Source organism: Ursus maritimus, unplaced genomic scaffold (genome assembly GCF_017311325.1).
Source record: "Ursus maritimus isolate PB19 unplaced genomic scaffold, ASM1731132v1 scaffold_6, whole genome shotgun sequence".
Lineage (NCBI taxonomy): Eukaryota > Metazoa > Chordata > Mammalia > Carnivora > Ursidae > Ursus > Ursus maritimus.
The window spans coordinates 62,649,578-62,655,789 of NW_024426774.1; the positions used below are offsets into that span (position 1 = coordinate 62,649,578).

A 6,212-nucleotide genomic window follows, 5' to 3' on the forward strand; every position below is an offset into this window, starting at 1 on the left:
CTGTGACGGGGTATTCATGTGTTCCCAGCTTGTGTTGGCAGAAGCCGACAAATCGGTGAGACAGACGGCAGGAAAGCGGCAGACGCAGGTTGGCTCAAAAAGAATCCCTTTCCTCCTTTCATCTTCCCCCACAGTGCACGTTACCCCAGAGGTCACCGGGAAAGGACACACAGTGTTTGGGGATAGTTCCTCCCTCATCCCCTGGAGCACCAGAGCGCCATGAGGTGGGCGGCCTCCGGAGCACCCCACAAGGATGCCCCACAAGAACACAGGTCCACGGAGTCTCTCCTTCTGAAACTAAAGAGCTGTTGGATGGAACCCAGTCAAGCCAGAAAGCTCGAGAGCTTTCTGGGGTTCATGATCACGTGCTGGGGCTAAAAGCAGATCAGGATGAAATCACCAGGGAAAGTCCCTAATTCCCAGCAGCCAGTTTCTCTCTAGTGGGTTCTGGCTTTTCCACCTGAGTGATGTCAGTGGCCTCAGATTTCCATCAATCTTTCCTCCTCCGTCACATAAAGTGTGTGGCTATGAGTGGGTTTGGGTGTCAGACAGACCTGGGGTTGCATCCTGGCCACGTGGCTCACGTGCTGGGCAGGTGGGTCCCTCCCAAAGCTAAGGGTGGGTAAGTGTTCTCGTTTGCACAGGGATAACAATGGGAGCCGTATTAAGATCTTTACAAAGAGTTAGTGAAGGAGTCACTGGGCAGTCCTTAGCACTGGGATTCTTAACACATTTAGATTTTTATTGTAATTTTCAGCATGTGCTACAGGCCTCCAACTAAGGCCCTTTCAAATTCATGTGGCAGAGAGGGCTCAAAACCTTCCTTGATGGTCAGAAGTTATTGACCTGAACTGAAGGACAGGGAGAGGACAAGAGGCTACAGAGGGGGAAATGCAGGAACTCACACTTGCATAAAGTAAGGAGAGCAGGGATTTGAAAGAGACTTGGGTGCTTTTCACACTAGTTCCTACACAATTCAGAGAGAGATGGGTTTTCTCCTTTGTTCTACTGGAACTTGCGACACAAAGTAAAAACACAATACCACAAACCAACCAATTTTCCTCATAAACAAGAAAAAAAAAAATGCACGCAGAATTCCAGGATGTTCATTGGAAGAGATACAGATAGGAATGAAAAGTTTGTGAAAAGGCACCCACATCCCTGGGTTTCAGATTCTGGGCTCAGGGGTGGGGCCTGAGAGTTTGCATTTCTCCCAATTTTCAGTGGGGCTGCTGCTGCTGCTGGGGTGGGGGTGGGGAGCTTACTGTGAATAGCATGGGTCTAACTCCATCCCTGGTCAATTACTGAACCTCTTTACACCTCAGGTGCCTCACCTATAAATTGGGGATAAGAACATTGACTTCACAGGGTTCTTGGGAGGATTAAATTAGATACCCCTCATAAAGTGCTTAGGCTGATTTCTGGAATTTATTAAGCTCTCAATAAATGTGGGCCATGTAAGCCATAATCCCAGAGAAGGGGTTGCAATAGGGAGGCACTTTGCCATAAAACCCTCCATGCTTGCTTTATAGAACCCAAGTCTTCCCTCGAGATGGGTTCTTTTCTCCTTGTGATGAACACAAGGTTCTTTCTGTCGCCTTCGCAACAATCCTGGGACATGGGACTATTCTCCTGCTCTTGCAGACGAGGAGAACGACACTGCCTGAGTGCCTACATAGCTGACATATCTTGCTCTGGGTCCCACAGCTTCCAAGTGGCAAAACTGGGGTTTGAGCCTTCTAATCCCACTTGACTGCAGAGCCTACGCCCTTCTCCATTCCAGATGCAGCAAATAGATTTCTTCGTCTAGTCATCCCATCTGCTAACAGTCCCCTGGGGCAGGGGATTTTGAGGCATAAATATCCTGGTTCAAGCGGAAGGACTGCTGGAATTGATTAGAAATGTCTAGCTGCCATGCAGCTAGAGAGGGGGTGTCAACACATAGGCCAGATATTTGCTGTGCGTGCATTTTGCTATGGCAACACAGATGGTGGTAAAGGTTTCCTAATTTTATTGAAGATTATATTTAAATACACACAAATCAGGTGAATGCCCCCAGGAGTTACTAATGATTTCAGATCTGAGCTCCTTTGCCCACTGTAATTTCATTTACGTGGCATTTCAGTGCACACCAATGCAGGCAAATAGTCATGTGACTAAGCCACATCTGTAGATGATCCAAAGCCATTTTTTGTTGTTGATGTTTCAGAGTTCCAGCAGGGATACTGTGCTTTAAAATTGTCAATAGACTATCTGACACAATGGATAGATATTCTAGCAAGTTTCTGCACCGTATGCAAGGATTTAAAGAGGAAAGAGAGAGTCCATCTTCAGGTGAAACTGAAAACACAAAGCTTTAACCTTCTGAAGTTGATTCGTGATTGTGTGGAGGTATTTTCCAATTCCTTAAACCCATGGTTCTCAAGTGCCAATGTATGGGAAAAACTGGCATTAGGAAGTTTGTTTAAAAAGCGGATTTCCAGTTCCCCTGCGGGATTCTAATCCTGACTATCAGGGATCGGGCCAGGCAATCTTTAAACAGTACCGCAGAGTCGTAGGACCACACCTGGGAAGCCCTGCCTTCAGCCGTGCTATAGACTAGCAATTCTCCCTGCTCGTCAATACGAGGAAAGCTTTTCTCAAAAAATTTCTCACACATCCCTTGGTAGCAGTTGAGAAAATACAGGATGGCAAAAAAATTACAATTCATTTTCTATGATTATAGATAAATGTTTTATTTACTATAATAACATGTAGATAGATATTTGAGAAAGAATAGGAGCTCTGTGTAAAAGAAGTGTTTAATCCATCTATATGCAATGCACAGTGCATATATGGATTTAAGAGCTCTTGCAGCTACTCTGCTAACCTTCCCGTCATCCCTCCCCCAACCCTGCCTGCCCTCCCTGCCTGCAGATGTCCACAAGCCAGGGTGGGAAATCACTCTCCACAGTTTTGACTCCTGCCCACTCTTTAGTACGGTTGTCTCCTGGCATGTGGAAGGCACATCGCTCACCTGAGAGGGAGAGGAGAAGAGAAGTCATATTCATTGTTCCCTTGTATGACAGGAGTGGGTCCATATTGGCTGACTTATATACATATTTTCATTCAAAAACAGGAGTCCAATTCTTTCTTCTATCATCTGTATCAATAGAGTAGAAATCCAAATTTGATTAATAAATCCTCATTTTACTGTAAAATCAGATATCTCCACCTCTTACATCTCCATTCTGGTTTTTATGTTTATGTGACTAAAACTACATTTGAAAATAATATTGAATCTGAAAAAGGTGTTGGGCATTTGGTGACCAAAGCACTATGCTGACAACTATAAAGACCTCACAAAAATCAGCTTCGGGTGAGTACAGGGGATTCTCATCCCTGAAGAGATGCTCGTTTGGATACTTTTGGATGGTCCTTATTCTGTTTGCCAAAATCAAAACTCTTCTCAACTTCAGAAACAGAGAAACGGGAAGGCAGGATTGTCTTTCCTTCAAAAAGAGCAACTGGGTTCTAACAGATGTGGCTTAAATAAGGTGATGATCCGAATTACCTTTTGCTTAAATTCACATTCAGATTGGCTGGGAAACCCCTCGGTAGGCGGTAGGAGATGCCGGTCTAGAATTCAGAGTTTACAGAGAAAGTCTATCAAGCCTGTGTGGACAATAATAAAATGGATGTCTGTAAAAGATAGAGGGAAAGACACACAACTGTCAGTCAGCAGGAAGTGGTGGCCCAGTGGCCCAGTCCTGCCTGGCCCTGAAGGCCACGTGTTTGTCTGATGTTGTCATTAAGTGGTAAGAGGGAGGGCTTGGGCCGGGACGGGGACTGACCTTAAAGACACCAGCACTAAGTGTTCAGAAAGCTGGCCCCATCGACTGTATTCTGATCATTTCCAGTGAGGCTCGGCTCGGACTGGAGACCACCAGGCTCGTAGGGGACTGAGCTGTCGTTCATTAAGAAATGCTTGGAGGCTGGTGAGAAAGGAGTGTCATTGGGAGAATTTTTTCTTGTTGCTATTTGTCTTCATGACACCACGGAGAAGCACAAGGAGATGCAGCCGCGTTTAGTTTGTAACGACCTCTCCCCTCTGTTGATTTCTGACCCGGCTGTTTCAATCACACAGACATGGTACGAACCTCGAAACTGGGAAAAACTCGACCGGGAGATGGTTTAGGAGCCTTTCCCTTTATAGTGCGGTGGGAGGGAGAGAAGTTGAGGAGAAAATCTCTCCAGTGAGAAAGATGGCCTCTGGGCTTCGGCTGATGAAGGGTTAACCAAACATCAGGTCCAGTTTCCTGCTCAGCGGTTTGATTGCTGCAGCCAGGGAAACATTTGAGGGAGAGGGGGCTGTTACTGGGAACCTCGTTGTTCAAAGACCTGTCAGAAAGCTAGTCCACTGAACGGGTTGGATACAGAACCCAGGAATTGGGTCTCTTTCCAAACTCAGATGACTCAGATTCTATTGACTTGTCCCTCCACAGAAATTTTCTAGTCGTTGACTACCCTAGTCCTTCCACCTGTTAGATTATTTCCCCAAAGAGGCACCCCGCATAGAGGGTGTGTGTGTGTGTGTGTGTGTGTGTGTGTGTGTGTGTGTGTGTGTGATCTTAGCGCAGGATTCCCAAAGACGAGCATGCATCAGAGTCATTACAGGGCTCATTAAAACAGCAGCAGGCCCACTGTGAGAGTTGTTTCAGTAGATCTGGGTGCATTTCTAACAATTTCCAGGTTGTGCTGCTGCTGCTGGTCTTAGGAACACTTAGTGAGAACCACTGCTCTAAGCCATACTTTCCACTGTCATTTTTCTGCCTGGATAGAATTACACTCACACACACACACATACACACACACATCCCAACACGTACACCAGCATAATAAACATTACATATCATATGTTTAAAATGCCAATTACTTTGATCATTATTAATAACTACTTTGCGTACCCACTGTGTGCCAGTGCTACTAATTTTTCAGCGCCGGTACTGTTGCCCATTTTACCAAAATAAAGTTTGATCCAGCCCAAACCTGACTCCTAAACCCGTGCTCCTAACCACATTAATACTTATTAAGAAGTAATAAAACAATGAGTCAAAACCAACCTACAAGTATTCTTAAGCAATGTCTTTTCTATATTCTAATAAAATATATACTGTCCTAACTCTAAGTAGAATAGAAACTTTCTTTTTCCCTATGTCATTTAGAGCCAAAAAAAAAAAAAAAGCATATCCAAGGGGTATTGCAAAATTAACCAGCCAACAACTATGTACTGAGCTCTTCCTGAATGCTTGAGGACCACACGATAAGCCAGCTTCCTGATCCAATGCACCACTTGGTGATCCAATGAAACACTTAGGGAACAGTCTAAGATTAGTGTGAAAGTCAGATATAAGGGCCACGAGACTTGTTTTTGCCTTGATAATTCCTAGTACATGCCGACCAGAACATGGCACTGAAACCGTATCTCAGAGCAGCGTTCTCAAGCTTTGGGCAGCATGAGAGTCACCCGGAGGGCCTGTTGAAGCCCACATGCCACCTCCCAGTTTGTGATTTAGCAGGACTAGTGTGACGTCCAAGAATTTGCACTTTTAATAATTTCTCAAGTGATGCTGAAGCTGCTGTCCCGAAACCATACTTTAAGAACCACTGTTTTAGGACAAGCCTTCCGGGATTAACTCCGCTTCTCCCAGTCACCTTTGATTCACTGATTCAGCAGACATTGCTGGAGTGTCTACTGTATGTGAAGCTTCTTTTTTGTTCTGAGGATAAATCCGAGAAGAAAAAATCCCTGCCCTCACGGAGCTCACTATCTAGAACTGACAGCCAACCGGAAATAATAAATATATAATGTGACTGGGGATTGAAAGAAAGACAAAAAAAAGTGGGCAGGTGGAGGGATGCTATTTTAGTTGCAGTGTTCACCTCTCTGAGGAGACAGTATCCATCAAGGCAGAGACCTAAAAGGTGGTGGAACAAGCCAGTGTGAGTGTGGATGTATAGGTGAAGAGAGTTCCAAAGGGGAATTAGCAAGTACAAAGGCCCTGAGGCAGAAATGTGCTCGGTATATTCAAGAACTAAGGAGACGGGTGGCAGAAGGGGGGTGTGCAAGAGAGGAAGTAGTAGGAGATGAAATTCAGATTTAATAGGAATCTGCGTTTTTAAAATGTTCCCCAGGAGAGTCCAATACACATCCAGGTTTGGAAATGACTTCT

General features: G+C 45.0%; 1 long non-coding RNA gene across 1 annotated transcript in view; it reads right to left on the reverse strand.

Moving 5' to 3' along the window:
* LOC103671281 overlaps nt 1-3,828 on the reverse strand; it is a 49,165-nt gene extending 45,337 nt beyond the window's left edge. Inside the window, exons 1-2 of the long non-coding RNA XR_570813.2 lie at nt 3,554-3,828; nt 3,017-3,142 (exon numbers count right to left, since the gene is read on the reverse strand). This is a non-coding gene — a long non-coding RNA (uncharacterized LOC103671281). The remainder of the gene's footprint in view (nt 1-3,016; nt 3,143-3,553) is intronic.
* Nucleotides 3,829-6,212: the final 2,384 nt, after the last annotated feature.